Below are 19266 nucleotides of genomic sequence, written 5' to 3'. Positions count from 1 at the left end.
TAAACCAAGAAGAGGAAAGCTTGGTTGCTCAGCGTATTGTATACGATGTCGTGGCGAATGTTGGAAGCGTAAAGGATTTTGTCATCACGAAGAAATTAGTTCAATACGCAAAGACCGCGCACCAAATATATCAGGAAGTATTGGAAAAGAAAAAGAAGGAAGAGGACGATTCAGCAAAGGAAAGGCAGCGTAAACGGGAGGCAACTCGGATGATGAAAAATCTTGAATTGAAAAAGGCCAAACTGGTGGCTGAAACGCAAAAAGAGTTGGCATCTATAGATAAACAGATGAAAGATCTTACTAAGTAAGCTGAGCTGACTAATGTTCTCCATTTTTTATTTGTATAGTTAATAAAAACAAGTTTTTGTTCATTTTTTTGAAATTTTGGTTTATTTGTCTGTTTAAAGGAAAGTTATTAGTGTCACAATTATTTCCGTCTCCTTGATATTTTTTGAGCATATCTCTTGTTACTTAAATTTTGATGTACCTGGTTTTGGGAACCGGGAAAAACCGGGAAATCAAAAATTAGAATTGAATGGACACCCTGTAAAAATCAGTAAATTAAATATGTTGTGTGTTACAGTGTATGCGGTATGTTCTAAAAGACAAACTCGATTTAAAGAAATCGGGTTTAAAACATTTACATTTTCATTTCTACATACCCAATTTCTTTCGTACCGGATTTATTCTGGATCAGTTACATATATTTACTTGATACTTGATACTTGATGGGCTACAGCTCTTCGATGAACCTACGCCGAATGGAGTATCCTTCTCCACTGGACTCGATCCTGGGCCAATCGCTTCCAGTCGCCCTGAACATTGAGCGCCCTCAGGTCCTCTTCAACTGCAAAAAGCCATCGTGTACGCGGCCTTCCACGAAGCCTGCGGCCTCTTCCGGGTTCTCTACTAAATATTATCTTCGCTTGACGTTCTTCCGGCATACGAACAACATGACCAGCCCACCGTAGTCTGCCGTGTTGTATAAGCTTAATAATATCCAGCCCTTTATACACCTGGTACAATTCATGATTCATGCGGCGCCGCCAGATACCGTTCTCCTGTTTACCGCCGAGTATTGTCCGCAGCACCTTACGCTCAAACACTCCGAGAGCTCTCCGATCAGCCTCCTTTAACGTCCATGTCTCATGGCCGTATAAAGCCACCGGAAGAATCAGAGTAGTATACAGCGCGAGTTTTGTTTTCGTTTGCAGACTACGGGACTTAAGCTGGTTACGAAGTCCGTAATAAGCCCTATTTGCAGCTGCAATACGCCTTTTCACCTCGCGGGTAACATCATTATCGCACGTCACTGATGTTCCAAGATACACAAATTCTTCTACCATTTCAAATTTTTCACCATCCAGCACTATTTCGCTACCACCACCACTAATGAACCCACGTTGATTGCCAGCGACCATGTACTTCGTTTTGCTGGTATTGATCGTGAGTCCAATCCTCGCTGTCTCTCTCTTAAAAGGCGCAAAAGCCTCTTCCACGGCACGGCGATCAATTCCGATAATATCGATATCGTCCGCAAATCCCAGAAGCATATGCGTTACATATCAGTAGGCTCAGTATTAGTAATTTACCATTAACTACTAAAACAGATTCAGATTCGCCGATTTGTTATATTCTTAGATCAATATATTGATTTTGAAAATAATATTTCAGAATTTAAGGACAAACCTCCCGGAATACAGTAGAAACAACGCACAACTGTCATTTTTGATATTTTACCCATGTTGTGACGCAGCGAAGCTGAACTAGAATGATGACAGTTGTGCGTTGCTTCCGTATTGAGTGGTGTGTTGTTATCCACAACTCAACACTAACCACTAACAGTAAGGAAACCGATGCCAATGCAGAGATAGGACCTCTCTACAATGCTGGGATGAACCACTCTCCGCGGAATCTTGAACAAAACGGTTCGCGCGCCCGGGAAAACAAGTTTCTTGTATCCAATATAGTAAGCCCCGCCCATTCGTTATTGATATTCATAATATTTCACGCCTAACAAAAACTAAAGGGGCGGGACTAATGGGCTTACTTCATTGAATACAAGAAAGCTGCTTACGCGTACGCGAGCCATTTTTCAAGATTCTGCGGAGAATGGATCTAGTATATATGGCTCAAACCATGGCCTAATGTGCTGTGATTGAGCACATTTATCGTTATAAATCTTCATATATTGCAGTTCCAACCAAAATTATTCCACCAGCCGGCTTGCTTACCTTTGGTTTTGACGCTAAACAGCAAAAAACGACGATGAATGTCCATAATATCTCATTAAACCAACGAAAGTCTCGAGCGAAATGGACAAAATGTTGACCTATTATCCCCCAACATTCGATTATTTTCCAAATATTTAGCATATTTGCATGGAACACGTGTCCGCGGGATTTGTTACGGGATTTTGCTCCGGGTTTTGTCAGGGTTTTTGTTTCCGCCGATAAGTCTGTACTGTTAAAACATTTTCCGTGTAAGGTCGTTCAATAATTACGTAAGTATTTTTTCTGGGTTTTTCGGATCCCCCCTTATTTTTGTTAATTTGAAGAGTAAGGAAATGATAGACCCCCACCCCCATATGTGCTTACGTAATTAGTGAACGACCCCTATTTCCGCCCGTGCTTGAGTTTACGCTTCTGGGTTTTGGTTTGGAATTCTTTAGAAGATGGAGACATAGCGAGAGAAAGGGAGAGAGTGAGTGGGAGAGAGAGAAAAAGGAAATGTGTGAGCGTGTGAGTGAGAATGAGTCAGTGAGTGAGGGTGACTGAGTGAGAGAGTGGGTGAGTCAAATTGAGGGTGAGAGTTAGTGAGTGAGTGAGAATGAGTGGGTGAGAGTGAATGAGTGAGTGGGAGTGAATGAGTGAAAATGAGTGAATAAGTGAAAGTGAGTGAATGAATGAGAATTAGTGAGTGAGTGAGAATGAGTGGTTGTGAGATTGAGTGAGTGAGTGAAAGTGCGTGAGTGAGAGACAGAGTGAAAGTGCGTGAGTGAGAGAGAGAGTGAGTGAGTGAGAGTAAGAGTGAGTGATTGAGAGGGAGTTAGTGAGTAAAAGTGAGTATGAGTGAGATTGAGTCAGTGAGTGAGAGTGAAAGAGTGAGTGAGATTGAGTGTATGTGTGAGATTGAGTGAGATGAGTGAATGAGTGAGAGTGATGGAGTGAGAATGAGTTAGAGCGAGTGAGTAATTAAGCGAGTGAGTGAGAGATAGAGTGAGTAAGTGAGAGAGTGGGTGACAGAGGATGAGTGAGAGAGAGGAGGCCGTATCACTACTCACTATTTCTCACTTCTCGATCAAACTGCTGATTTTTCACTTCTCGCTTCTTACTATTCATTTCTCACATTAGTCTTCTATCTTCTCATTCTCAATTACCACTTCTCACCTCTCACTATTAATTACTTCACTTCTCACAACTCATTTCTCACTTCTCATTTTTTACTTCTCATTAGTTACTTTTCACTTTTCTTTTCTCACTCATGACTAACTACACACTTTTCCCTTCTCATTTTTTACTTCACGCGTCTCATCCCACTACTCACTACACTACACATTTCTCACTTCTCACTACTCAACTCTTACTTATAATTTTACCATTCTTACTTCTTATTCTCACTGCTCACTAGACGTGTTTATCATTTTCAAAAGTATTCCAGATTCAAAGTACCACCCATCTAGTTCAATGGAGTCTCCTGACCAATTTTCAGCCAAATCCATGGAGATTTTGAGGTGCATCAAACGAGATTTGTGATTTTTCAGACTTTTTCACAGAAATGTCGTCTGAATGCATCAATTTCACTTTGTCATTGATACTAGGATGTTAGGAGTGCTTATTATGTGACTTTTTAGTAGACTTAGCTGAAATAATTTCCTGAAAATCAGATAAATAATTTTAGGTGCTTCTGGGGGTAGCATAATTTTTCAATAAATGTCCAATTTATTTTTTTCGTTCATTTCCTTCGAGTGTTGTGAAAGTTTCGTTCATACATCACTTTATTGTGAAAAATAATTTTCGGAATGCGATAATGTAGTTTTCATGAAATACTCAACATTTGAATAGGGTAGTCAACTAAAACAAAGTTGACTATGATTTATGAGCAATGTTATCCAGTATGCTCAAGCCACTGGTATGGATCTAGAATGGGCTATGTAGTAGTGTCAGGGTCTACATATCAAAAGGTCCACAGCTCGAGGCGCCATCTAATGTCGTTATTCGAAGCGCATCTAATGTCGTTATTCTGAATTTTTTTGCCTTTCTCGTACACTAAGGTGTAACGAAAAGACAGTATATTCACACCAAAGACGATTTCGCGATAGAAGGCCTGGTGATCCATAGTGTTATACCAATCGAATCAGGTCGACGACGGCAAATTAAAACTCACTCATGTTTTATGAACTTGTCTTGAATTGTTTTGCTTGCAACAAGTTGCACACACGCGGGATTTCCCACTGTTTCCTCTAAAGAAAGGGGCTAGATCGGACTATGGTATCAAAAATATGTACAAAATACGATTTTTATACGCAAACACACTAAGAAACCCTCATTCATTTTTTAGTTTATCTAATGCACGAGAAAGGCGCAAACATCGCTGGCTGGATAAAACAGAGTTTTTTCATCGTCAAATCGCAAATAGGGATGTATAATTCACCAAAAATGTTAAACATGTAATATTTTAGGTAGAACGAGAAATTTATGGAAAGAGATAAACTAGAAGAATAAACAAAGATAAACAAACCGCTGCCTCTTTCAGAGAGATGTTCAACAAGCATGAAATTTTGTACAAAATTTACAAAACCACCTACACTCAGAAATTTAAAAAACCCATAAAAGAATAAAATCTATACTATTTACTTATTTATGCGATTTATTCATTGCTTAGTATAACACGTATACTACCATTGTATACAAAATAAACTAGTGAAGATTTGGGTAGACGTATTTTCGTTAGTATAATCGGTGTTGACAGTTCTCTTCAAGCATGATAAATGAACGCTCTTTAGATTTAAAAGTTAAACTTTTATTTAAAAAAATAAATGCATGGCGATAGTGAAGCATTATATCTAGATTGCTTTGAGAATAGGTCGTATGTGCAAAAGAGAGGCTCTCTTGACTTTCATTCTCTTTCGATTATTATAGAACTATACTAAAGTTTACTTCGGATTTCTTGGCAGATATCTAAAGACAATAGCTTTGTCTATCGTGCTGAAGTGAAAATGTAGCAAAATATGCAAAATTAGCTTATCTATTAGCGAAAGAGAGTGCAACCAAAGAGAGACTCTCTTTTGCACATACGACCTATTCTCAAAGCAATCTAGATATATGCGTGAAAGGTAAGTTGTGCAGAACAAATAATTCACCAGTCCACGCTTTCTTTTACGTTCCACATAATATAAGTTCGAAATGTTATTTTGTAGGCAATGCCGGAGAATCAATAATGTCGGTCAACCAAGCTCAAACTCAAATTCAAGCCAATGCCGGAGAATTGATAATGCTGCCTTCGATGTCCAGGATCGAATCACATGGATAAACGGTTCCCTGAAACTAGTAAGATTACGAATTATTTAATAAGCAGGCTGCAGGAATACCGTGGCAAGAATAACCTGGATGCTATGAAAACGCAACGATTTACCGTGTGTCGTATTCTATGAATCCAAAAAGTGGTTTTCAGTCTGATTAATAATTATTTGTTAAGATTTAGTTATAAGATGTGTTGAAAAACTATGCAAACGCGAAATAAAAACTGATATTTATGATCATATTTTCATTTCTATTATTTTATAATCAAAACAAAACATTCGTTCAATGCAGAATCCAGCTATAATTTCAGCAAAATGAAATTAAACTAATGTTGATTATAGCCAACTTATACATTACTCCCAATAAATCCAAGTTATACTAACGCGGTATAGTACACTCCTAATCTAAGCTGGGGTCAACCAGGCAAATAGCCAGTTAGTATGACTTTTAACCTATTTGGTTTTTATTTTTTCCAGAGTGTACATCTCAAATTCAAAAAAAGAGCCGCTTCGATTACAGGTAATAAAGTCTTACAGTGAATGTATTTTAGGGCCGTTTTATCTCTAAATGCTAATGTTCCTAATGTTAGAGCGATATTCCTCAATATTTTTCTTCAACGAAAACAATCTGCTTATTATGGTACAGATAAAATTCAACTGTAAGCACATACACTTCAAGACAAAATTTTCAAAACGACTTATCTGCTTTTGTAAACAAAGATTCAAACGACGATTGGACGAATCTGATAGCTTTCTCACGCAAACCAACACCATCAATAGGTAGGTGAAGGATTCCGCTACCTGTTGATGGTGTTGGTTTGCATGGCGGAGTTATCAGATTCGTCAAATCGTCGTTTAAATCTTTGTTTACAAAAGCAGATAAGTCGTTTTGAAAATTTTGTCTTGACTTTTTCCATGCGACCTCGTGCAGCACAAGTTTCAATGTGTTAGTGAAAGCTCTCGTACTCCTTATTGCGTATATACCGAAGGCCAAATAAATAAGAAAAGTACAAAACAACAAAAAGATCACCCTTCACTGGCAGTGTAGTGCAATGAGTGCTCGCGTGTGTTCGTAACGCTTGCAGCTGGCACGTAATTGCACACTCTGGTGTGACCAAGACCGGATCTGTTGTGTGACGGTGGTGTTGCGGCGGAGACTCATCTTCTTCAACCGAACCAGAAGAGCCTCAGAGTCTCGCTCGTGGCTCCTCTGTTCAGGTGAAGCAGCTCGGCCGAAGGTAGCCACACGTAAGTACTTCTCTCTCGTGAATGTGAGTGTGGCAGATAATGGTGTTGTTGTTTTCGTTTTCTGGATGCGAAAAAAATGCAGGAGATTGTGAAAAAATGTTATGATTAGATTTCAGCAATCTCCATCTATAGTTTTTTGGAAGCAGCTTTCTGATGCGCAATTTCCTAAAACATAGATAGAATGTTTCAATATTACAATAATTCGAGAAGTTTACAGATAAAATATGCATTTCATGATATTACCATAATTTTAATTTTGGAAATATCAAATAATTTTTATTCAACTGAATTTCAAGGAAAAAAAATCAAATATTTTTCTACTCAAATCATTTTTATTCATATTTGAATAATGTTTGGTAAATTGTGATTAAAATATGTGTAATCATCTTTTTTAAATCTGCAATTAATGCATTAGCTAATAATTAAACGACGTTTAGTTAGTAAAGGTGGCATAATCATCAAGAATTATAGAAATGGAAACATTTACACAACTAATTGTTAAGAAGTTGACAGTGTTCTCACATTATTTGAATCTATTATGAACTTTTCCTAATTATTATTATTAAATTATTGACTTTCTGAAGCAAATTTGTATGAAATGAAATAATTTCGATGAAAGTAGTTTCAGCATTCGACTGTTGTCATATCGAATTGATTGCATTCCTAAATTGACATTTTTGCTTGCTTCGAGCGATGGCGTAATTTTAATTGAAAAATCGACTGTACTCATTCAGGATTAGGGGCCCACGCAAGGAGGGCGAGAAAATGGGGGTTCTGCGTTGCAGCTGTGCGCTATATTATCATCCATTACGAGTGCACAATTACTGGCGCATCGTTCATCTATATACAGAGCACAGAGTATGTCACAAATACTTGAGCACGGTAGTGGGTATGTTTGCAAATGCCGCAACAATAACGGCCTCGTCTCCGTCACGTCGTCACCTGGCTGCATGATTCCTCCATTCAGTATGGGCAAGGTTCTGCTTTTGTGGTGATCAATTGAAACGTTTATAAACGTGGCAGTGTAAGTTCATTTTTCATGGCATTTGATGTGAATTAACATGCTGGAATTTAGGTTTAGAAACGGACTTGGGTGTGAATGTTGTCACCATAAAGCGCATTAACGGTGGAACAATAATTCGACAAAAGAAGAATCGCACCGAAGCAATACAATGAATTTTTCTAGTTAACTACAATTTCTAATTTTAGAAAAGCATACAACATGTTAATGTGATTTACGACTCGTGAAAGTTCATTAGACCAGGACCGAGTTTAATCGTGATCCGCCAGTGTTGTGAAAAAGTCAAAATCTCAAAACTCATTGATGATTCAAATCAAGCGTGAGTATAGAAACACGACAAACTCATCGCCTAAAAATCGTGCATGATTTGACTTATCCGTTTGATTCATTGCCAAAAAAGTAAATCGCCATTCTTCGCATAGATCAATTGATGGGGTAAAATGACCTATAGTGGACCTTTTAGTAGCGGAGTTTCGTACTTGCTACCATAAGGCGAGGAAATTTCCAAAATATTTAATTCGCAAAGTATCTAATAACAAGCTAAGCATCTCCCCTGGACAATATACACATAAACCACCTAAACACACGACGTATTTTTCGTTGAAATTAACATTTGAATGTCTGGCTGAATTTATCCTGTAGCAGACCTTCTGGTTGTCTGTACACACAAAAAAATCGTAGGTAAAATTTAAAAAAACCTACGGAGGTCCTTCGTAGCTTAATAGGGAAATCACCTGTCTAGCGTACTGGTTTAGTGGAATCAAACTCCACCGAAGGAAGAGGTTAGCATCCAATACATTTTTCGAACCAAATCTGTCACATGATGTGCTAATGCATAAATCGAGTTTCAGCCATAGTAATTAATAACCACTCCGGATGGCTCAATACCCGGAATATAGGCAATTAATCACCTGTCATAAGACGAGTTTATACAATCCCGTTGAATTCCACCACTTAATTGTATCTTGACAGATACGTATTTCGACCTCAACAGTAAGGCCGTCTTCAGTGTCTCGTACTTGACTCGACTTGTCGAGTCGAGATAGTCAAGTCGAGTCAAGTACGAGACACTGAAGACGGCCTTACTGTTGAGGTCGAAATACGTATCTGTCAAGATACAATTAAGTGGTGGGATTCAACGGGATTGTATAAACTCGTCTTATGACAGGTGAAAACATTCCACTAAAAAGCTCAAAATAACTTTCTTATCATAGGCAATTAATGTTGAATGAACTAAAAAAACAAATAGAAAGTATAAGACTGTTGAATCTCCAATGCGAAAAATGTCACTTCGGTCATTTTCCTTTTGCTTCGATAATAGCCGACTTTTAAAAAATAACATTTTCCGTTTCCTTCGACAAGAGGAGATTTTTCAAAATGACATTTTCCTCTAATACTAAATGTGTAGGGGAAGGTGATTGGTCGTTGTCACCCTTTAGTTCTTGGTTCATAACTTTCGCCCGATTGAACAAAGTGATAATATTTGCATACCAATGGCCTATAGGCATAAGCTAATAACTGGTGAAGTAATTCGATTTATTTTATCTACCTAATTAGAAAATGTTTAACAATAATTTTGTTAAGTGTTGATTTTATGCCGTTTAGAAAAAGGTGGTTGGTTGTCGCCACCAAAAAAAAACATTGAAAACGTAAAAATATGAACGGAGGCAATCAAATTACATTTAAGTACATTATACATATTTAATTAAGCTTTTATTTTTTACGCTCACATCGTGGCTAATGCTATGTTCGCACTACGGCCTTAATAAATTATTATTATTTATTATTTATTCAGACTAAGGCCGAAGTGGCCTGTGCGGTATATAAGAGTCTTCTCCATTCGGCTCGGTCCATGGCTACACGTCGCCAACCACGCAGTCTACGGAGGGTCCGCAAGTCATCTTCCACCTGATCGATCCACCTTGCCCGCTGCGCACTTCGCCTTCTTGTACCCGTCGGATCGTTGTCGAGAACCATTTTCACCGGGTTATTATCCGACATTCTGGCTACGTGCCCGGCCTACCGCAGTCGTCCGATTTTCGCGGTGTGACGGCCTGAATAAAATGTTATTCAAATTATCGAAAAAAAAAGCTCATCAAGATAGCTGAATAACATGTTACAAGGCCCTAGTGCGGACATAGTATAATAACCTGAAATTAGACAATAAACTTTGATTTGTCTTGATATCTCCCTTGGAAAAAGGGGTGCCGAGAACCGAAATTAGCAATCATGTTGACAAAGAAAATAAAAGATTAATTGCAAACGCCGCGGTAGCATTCAATATTGAATAACAAAATAGAATTAATTTACTTTGTTAATACTTAATAAATTTGCCTTTTTGATCGTTCTACTTCGTTTTGTAACACTAAGCAAATGACCAAAAAAAAAACTTCTGAGTAGGTTTTTACTTGATAAAAAAATCTTTGTTGAACAAAACATAGAGATCCGTTTGGATCGGTAGTCACCACACGTGCTTATATAGCGCATGCATATGTCAAAATGTCCGTATCTATTTTCTGTCAAAAATTACATCGAGGTACCGACACTCGACCAATGACGGCTACCGACCATCTTTCCCTACTTCACATTAGAGTTGACTAGTGATGCTTTCAAAATGACAAGATATTTGAGCTTTTATTTTAAGTTCATCGAAATAAAACATTTAGAATTCAAAAATTGGTTCCCTTTTTATTTATTATCATTTCATTTGTTTCTGGGTTACTATCATTTCAAATATACCATCATTATTTGCTTGTTGTCTTCCTGCTCTGGAAGCATTGACATAAAAGATTGCGTTTTGTAACCGCTACCCAGCTCTTCTCGCCCAGAAAATTATTATTTTGTGCAAAATCTATATACATAAAAATGAATTTCTGTCTGTTTGAACCTTATAGACTCCGAAACTACTGAACCGATCGGCGTGAAAATTTGTTTGCAGAAGGTTTTTTTGGCCGGGAAAGGTTCTTAAAATGGTTCAAGACCCCTCCCCCTTTAGAGAGGAGGGCTCCCATGCAAATCAAACATAATGTAAATCCCGACACGTCAAGAGATCCATCAAGCCCCTACAGCCCCACCAAGACGCATTAGAATTGACCGCACCTAAGCTCCGTCGAGGGATTGTCATTACGACGAATGTCCGTGTAAAGGTCAATCGATACAGGGAAAACGAATCGGGAAACGTAAACAGAGGAGATTGAGAAAGTATTGCTGAAATTACGATTGTCTTCAAATTTTGTGGAACAACTTATCTACTACCTTATCTAAACAGTTAAAACTTAATACTAGGGGTTATAAACAAAGGTACTAGTGATTAAATATTGAATTATTCTGGAAAACTAGATTAACATGCAAATTATAAATTTAAGTTTAATCCATATAGGTAGTGCCACTAAAAAGCTCCCTTTGAGCCTGCTATTGTGAACCTAATTCTAATTATTACAAAGGTAACTACATGCAAAAACTTACCTATTAAACGATAGACCATAAAGTATATTTATTCCTATCCAGAAGTATACGATTGTATACTTGCGAGCGTTTATTGGAAGTTGTTGTTGGAATTGATTGTGGTAGCGAATCACTAAAAGTAAGGCCTTAATATCTATTACTTAGACTAGAACGTAACGCAAACTGTTTTTTTGAAATTTCCACAGGAATTTTGTAATTTATCTTGGAATAAATTTATGAAAACGATTGATTCGCTTATCGCTAGACAACACATAAATTTCTGCATAACTCAAGAACTAATCATAAAATAAATCAATTTTAGGCGAAACAAAGTTCGTCGGGTCTGCTAGTGTTAAATAAAACAATTTTCCCAACCGAGTTCCCAGCCATATCATTTGCCGGCTATGCCGACAATGCTCCGCCATGATAAATTTAACCATTCTTACCTGTTCCCTGCTGCATTCAGCGAAAATCCGCAACATTTACTCCGGCATGCGACTTCGACGCCGGTCGACGCCATGTTGCTATATCCGAAAATGTTTAAGTCCCCCAGTTACCCAGATTTCGGGTTCGTCTGACTCGGATCCATTTTGTTGACATACCCAGATTTTGACAACTGCTAATATCAGAAAAATCCGGGTACAAACGACCCAGCTACTGAGTTGTTTCAGGTTAGCGTGTACCGCCGTGATTTTTTGACAACATGTACCGGCTGCCAACCAATAGCAATCAACTATCCGAAACCATGTTGCAAAACTTTTCATATGTAATAAAATTTTGAGGTTAATAACTAAATCGTTTTTGTTTAATTCAACAACATGTGCTGTAAAAATGAAAGTTATGTAGTACTTAGGGGCTGTCCAGTGTCCATAAACTACGTAGACTAATTTTTTGCATTTTCAAATCTCCCTCCTCTTGGGTAAACTTTCGTTGACTGCTCAGAACCACAATCCCCCTAACCCCCTCACTTTTGAAGTCTACGTATACCCTTCCGACCAAATTTTACAAAATATCATATTTGTTGTCATCCATCATCATAATCCAAATAGAAATAGGTCCAACACGAGTTACGTAATTCAGTTATTACAATCCATTCGTGTATAAAACATTACAAAATATCAAATTGTCAATAAAACAAAGTCAATACAAACCAATTCCAGCAAAACAAAATCCAACAAAAAATAATGAAATTTAATCTTTTGTTAATCGAAGTCATCTAGCGGAATTTGCTAGAGGTATGAAATTAGAAATTCCGATGATTTCCTTGAAAATTCAATTCAATTTCCGTTGAAATTTTGAAGAACTTTCCGTAAAAAGTAATTCCGAAGAAGTATCTGTCGAAATATAAAGACTTTTTTTTCTAAATAGAAAAAGATTTCCCGTTAAATCTCCAAATAAATTTCAAAGAATATACCAAGAAAATATTGAAAGAATAATTTCCCATGGATTTTTTTTACAATTTGTCTTTCAAGTTTTGAGCAATTTCTTGAGGAAATTCCAAATCATTTTCTGTGGAAATTCCCAAGGATCTCCGAATAATTTTTCGTGTCAATTCTGGGGAATTTCCAATATTACGGTGTATAACTTAATCTAGAATTTAAAAAAAACAATAATTACCATTATTGTAAAAAACATTCCAGTGGAAAGCTCGGAGAATTTCTCGTTATAAACTCCAGTAGAAATTGAGGAGAACACGTTATGGTACTCAAAGAATTTTCGTTAGATATTTTATTATTTTCCTGTGGAAATTTCTGAGAACTTCCGAAAATTTGTGTCAACAATTTTCGGTGAATGAGTATCCAATTTGGGAATCTCGAGCTCATTCAGTAGCCGCTAGGTTGCGAAGGCCGACGGAGGTCCTTCGTAGCTTAGTTGGTTAAAGCACCAGTGTAGCGTACTGAAGGTCGTGGGTTCGAGTCCCATCGAAGGGAAAGTGGTTACCTCCAATACATTTTTCAAATCAATATCTTCCACAGGTTGCAGGTTGAATACGCCCATCAACACGTAGCAAACCAATGTCGTCTATAGACGGATTTAGCAGAGAACTGTTTTTCTTTCACACACTTTTATTTCTTAAGGAAGACAAGACAAGACACACTTTTATTTCTTAAGGCTTTTGATTTCTTCAGTAAAATGTTTTTGTTGAACCATCTTAATGATCCTTATTCGCGCTGATTCAATCTCATGCACTTATAAACTGCTATGTCGCACTGCATGGTGTTTTCGCCCTCAGTTGATTGCACAACGCAAAATATAGGTGGTAACCTTCTGTAGCTGTATATCGGCGAAGACGCCATCTTGTTTCCAATCGAACCGTCAAAAGCGGTTCCTATTCGACTTGTTTACATTTTCACTCCGCCGGTCTCTGGTTATAGGGTTGCTAGTCCACATATTGCTATTAGCTAACTTTTAACTAGAGATTAAATCTGCCGGATTGTTTTTCAATCGTACATGATGCCAGTCTTGAATGGACGATTTTTGATGAATCATTTTGACCCTATTGGAAATAAAGGTCGCCCATTCAATCCCCGGTTTTGTGGATCCAACCAGAGTTACCATTGTGTCCGTTCAGCGTCCAATAGTGAACTGAATGAATCGGTATGTTGAGCGCTTCCTTAGTTGTTTCCATCAACTCAACTAATAATGTAGCTGCTCTCAACTTCATACGAAGAATGGTTATATTTTCTTTGTTGCTTCTCTCCATCGAAGGAGCAATTCGTGATTTGGAGCATAGTAGGTGTACTTGTACTCCGTGGTTATTCAATGTCCTCATGTAAATGGCCGCCCCATAAGCCCGCTTTGCCGCATCGGAGAATCCATGAAGCTCAATAATTCCACACTTTGGCTTAACGTAACTTTGGAAATTGATTTTTGACAAATCTTTATACGCTGGAGCTGACAATCATCTTCGCGGATTTCAATTTGGCTAAACATTTTCATGATGTCCGCCGTTAACACAAATTTAGGACACCGGAATTTGAGTAGGATTTGAAACAGGTCATTTTGTATACTAGATCCGACCATCAAGATATCGTTTATAGAGGCGGCTCGATGTTGTCGCCGAGCCGTTGACACCTCTTCTTAATTTTGTTGTTATACTATCTGGTTTCAGAATTGGGTGGTGATGAAACTAAAATACCTACCTGTCCATTGTTTCCCAATCTGGGCTGATTGAGGCAAAGAGAGAATCGTTTGACGATCTTGACCTTCTCCTCCACTGATTTCTCGCCAAAACGGTGACCAGGGATTGAATTCTAAAGAGAAAGAGCAAGTCTCTCACTTACCATCTCTGTATACATATATGATATGTAGCATACGGGCTCTGATGATGCATTTCAACTTGTTCTACACATCTGTGCAGTAACCAACACGAAAGGAGCGAAAACAAAGCGAGAATCACCATTTTTCTATGGGGGCTGCCTATCCGATTCAGTTTTTTCGCACTTGTATACAAGTTTGATAAATTTGTTATCATGGCTTGTTATGATTCGGAACAGTTTTTGCCTCTCTTCTATCGTTGTTCGTTATTTATTGAGAACTATTTCTGCAAACCCTGACAATGACTATAACCAATGCAATGAAATGCTCTTCATTACAGGCTGCACAATTTTGCTCACGTGGAGTTTGACTTACTGTGTAAGATCTGGTTTCTAGTTTTGCTTTTTTGGTATAGTAGTTTCAAGAAGTGCTTTTCGTTTGGCAGGCATGGCGTCCAACATTTGACATCTGCTCAAAACGAAGGTTTCCAGTTGCTTGTATGTTGGTGGTTCTGTTCCCGATGTCATTAATTCCTACTCTCGCCATGTAACAGGATCAAGCTTGTTTACCAGTTGGTACACTAAAACAGCATCCCATGATTCTACGGGCTGCTTCAGAATTTGAAGACACCTTAGGTTTTTCCTACCTGTATCGAACTAATTTCTCAGCGCTTCGGCTGATTCCACAAGAACAAGTTCCAGTTCAAAAAGGTCGCGCATTTGTTTTTGAACAAGCAATTTTGGGTTGTTGTAGCGATTCACAAGTAAATCATATGCTACCAAATAATTGGATTCCGTTGTTTGCAAAGAGTCCACCAATCCCAGTGCCGTACCTCGGAGAGATATTGAAACTTCTGAATAGTTTCCAAGGTTTTACGTCTGTGAATAATGGCGTTAAACTTTGGTTTATGAGCTCCTTAATAGAAAGCGTAAAATAGAAGTAGGCTTAATCGTTCGACCACCGATCGCCATGGGGAAGGCGATAGAGAAGAACGTGGCAAGCTAGAGGAAGCGCCCTTCGAATTCAAGATGGATGGGGCAACCCTACCAAATAACGAAGTTATGACTTGCCAAAAAGAGAGCGGGGGCAGAAAATGGAAGTGATTACGGACATCACGGACGTAATCATGTCCTCTCTGGACAACTGTGGGAAATACAGCAAAGACATGAAGATGTCCAACATCGTCGTAGAGGCGAAGCAGGAATGGAGGTCTCTGCTGGAGACTGATAAGGAGGCGAAATGAAAGATCTGTGCACTTACCGAGGAGAAGGAGTTAGCAGTGAGTCAAGCGGCGGAGGCCAGGAAGGAGGCCGAATTGAAGATTCAGCTCCTTACTGAGGAAAAGCAGAGCTGGCAGAATGTCACACTGCGGGGCTCCACAGACGTATGGCAGTCACTGGAACGACTCCACAGCTAAATAAGGTCGGTATGGCAACAAGTGCCAAGCCGGTACCATAGAAGACGAGGGCTATTGAAATCCGCTGGGAAAAGGTCGAGCTGACCCTAAGGAGCATCGGTAACCAGTATCTCCGTCAGCGGATTGCCAAAATTCGCCGGGAGCAAAGCCTACCATGGGTGCATTTCGAGAATTCTTAAAAAGTTGGAGAAGGAGCGGACAGCCGCAAAAGCTGCGGCGGAGCATGTGAAGTAAAAGCACTGATGGCTAAGAAGAAGAGTGCCCGAGAAGAGGGCACACCTTTCAAAGGTCACGTCAGAAAGAACAGATGCAAAGCAATTATCGTCAAGGCTGACGGTAAGACGGTAGGAGCGATGCGAAGCTCACTGGCCTAGCGGAGGATGTCAACTGCATCCATAGAACGCAGAAGGGCAAGATGATTCTTGTTCTGAAGCGGGAAAAGTTCCGCGTATAAAAAGTAGGCAGAGGAAGTATTGAGTGATGGGGTTCAATGGGGGTCCTAGATCCAATAGATGTCGTCCAGTGCCGCAAGATGGACGACATAACTGGAGCCAGTAACCTGGTAGCTGCACTGAGATATCAGTGTGGCGTCGAAATCCAGGACAATGCGAATCGGTTACGAAAATAGTACGTAGGAGCACAGGTTGCCTCATTCCAGGTACCTCTGGCAAGAAGATTTTAGATAGGGCAAAGCTGAAGGTGCGTTGGTCAGTATGCCCGGTGAGCATAAACTAACAACCTCGGGCCTGTTTTAAGTTCTTTGCTTGGTTTAAACAGGAGAGGCATTAGGCATTAGGCACAGGCATTGATTACACTTGATGTAAAGAATGCATTTTATAATGCTTGTTGATTCCCTGCATCACTTGAAAGTCCCGAATTATCTGTGCAGGAATTCGAAAAGTTATTTCCAGAATATATTGTTATACAACACTGATGCTGGTCAGCAGTCAATTGGAAGATAGAAGGCTTCGCCGATGATGTAATGCTAGAAGTCACAGACGACACTCTCGAAGAAGTTGAACTAAAATCTGTTGAAATAAGGTAGTGACAGCCCCCTGGTAAAGACGACAATGACACAGTAGTGTAAACTTTATTGAATGTGAGTAGCGTTAAACGTGTGTGTAATTGAAACTGACAAATCATAAGTGATAATATATATTTGTAATGTATTTTTTTATGTTTACATTCAGTCCGTACTAGTCCGTAAATATAGAGAGTCCGTTGTGAAAACTATTTGTTGGTTTGGCTATTCTTTCTTCTGCAATCACGCGATTCCGGGAAAGATATTGTCCGGTCGATCTGAAGCGAACCGTGTCTGCTGCGCCTGAGGAATTTAACAAAAGCTTCATACGCCATTGGCAAAGCCGAAGAATAGCTAAATTCGAGGAGGTTGGTCCAGGCAGATCACAAGACCGAGGCCATTGTAGTGCATAACCACCATGGGTTGCAGGACATGCATCGTTAATTCCGTGAGATCTTTATAGCATCTGGGCATCATTATATCATCCGATAAGCTCAATTCAACGAGACACGTTGATTCTGCAAGTCAACGGTCTTCATTGGCAATAGAATTGCGAATGCGGTGCGTGGGCTTATAGCGGGTGTAGCATTGTCTATTATCCGATACGGCGTAGAACTTCAGCAGTCTTAAAAAGGCGAGCAGTTCATCCTATTCCGGCAACCTCGTCTAGAAATGCTGCGCGTATGCATTGGCCACATCAGGTTGCTTCAGTCGTTCTTCCCCTTAAGAAATTTTTCGAGGAAATGAATCTGACGATTCCTCCAGTATTGAGGATACTCTTTCGAAAACAAACTACAGACTCATCAGAAAATATGCGAGAAATATTGAGTAGGTTTCTATAGAAATCATTACCTCGAAGTACCTCCGAAAATAAGTTTGAGATTTGTTTGAGAACATCCCCCAGAACCGGAGTGCAGATTTCTTTGACAATCAATCTGGGAATCGATTTGAGGGCTCCTCCCAGAATCAGTGAGGAGATGTCTACAGAAATCAATTCCGAGGACGCTTCTGCAAATCGGTTTGAAGATTCCTTCTTCCCGGATTCCAAATGCAAAGTCCAGATTGCTGACTAAGCAGAACAGTGATCGAAACTGGCTACATTGTCTTTGCGTAGATTGTCATCCATATTCAGCGTAAGCTAGACTAGAATCATGCGCATCAGATCAGCTGTAGATGGCTACGTGTTTTGAAGTCAAACTATATCGTTTGATGAAAGTTGCAATGATTTGCGAGTATGGAAAAATGCATTCTGTATCGAATGGCGGAAATTTAGTTATTGCGGAGTGGATCGTGTTGTCGTAATTTTGGTTGAGGCGGCAGTGTTTGGGAAATTTTTGCCGACAATCAGGAATGATGGATCGGGAAGGATTCGAAATCAGAAGGACTTTGTGCGATTAGCGATTCGACCGCTAATCGCACAAAGCCCTTTTGATTTCGAATCCTTCCCGATCCAGTATTCCTGATTGTCGGCAAACACTTTCATTACGATGGTGACAGTTGATTTAGCCTCATTCAACAATTTCGTCAAATTGGCATGTGAATTTTTATGTGTTGCTTCTTTTGCTTTGACGGCATTTTGATAACTGAAGAGTAAAGCCCAAGATCAAAACAGAGATCAGGTGGCTGTTTCTACTGTAGCTTACAGTAACGAGCCTGGATTAATAACCAGGCACTTTAGCATACAGTAGTGTAGCGTCAGCGTCCATACTTAATTTAATCACAGCAGACAGAATGTTGATAGCAGGATTAAAACGTTTCTGTATAGGATTTTCCAATACTTAGCAAATGAAGGTCGAATATGGACATAAACCACTTGTGCCTTCCGTCGAACCAATTTGTGGGTACAGCCATCAGACACAGAACTAAGTAGGTACGTGAGCGTTGAATAACAACATAAATAAGTTTCGTTCGATATGAGGAGCCTTCCTTCACATCTACAGCGCAGTAGCCACACGGTTTCCTTCGGTATTTTTCTTCAACGTTTCAAAGCACCTAGCAGGCTAGACGCTGTCGTATTTTTCGTCGCCTTCGCTTTGCTGACGTGCTCGTTGTTTTGTTGGATTGCTTGGATATTTTGAAAGTTTTGGCATAGTAACAGACAGTAAGAAATGAAGAACAAAAAAAAACACTTTATTTACAGCTGATTATCGATTCGTGAAAACAATGCATTCGAAATCAAAATGATGCATTTTAACCGTACGCTTTCCTCTGACTGAAATCAATAACGATTCAACGTTTCAGCAATGACAATTTCGGCTCACAATGTTTCTGAATGCGCAGAATGGTGGAAATTATTTTCCAAGGTTGTTAACAGAAAAGATCAAATCTCCAAAAAG

The sequence above is a fragment of the Armigeres subalbatus genome, chromosome 1, assembly GCF_024139115.2.
Source record: "Armigeres subalbatus isolate Guangzhou_Male chromosome 1, GZ_Asu_2, whole genome shotgun sequence".
Taxonomy (NCBI): domain Eukaryota; kingdom Metazoa; phylum Arthropoda; class Insecta; order Diptera; family Culicidae; genus Armigeres; species Armigeres subalbatus.
The sequence above is the reverse complement of the archived record's forward strand: the minus strand, read 5'-3'. Positions refer to the sequence as shown.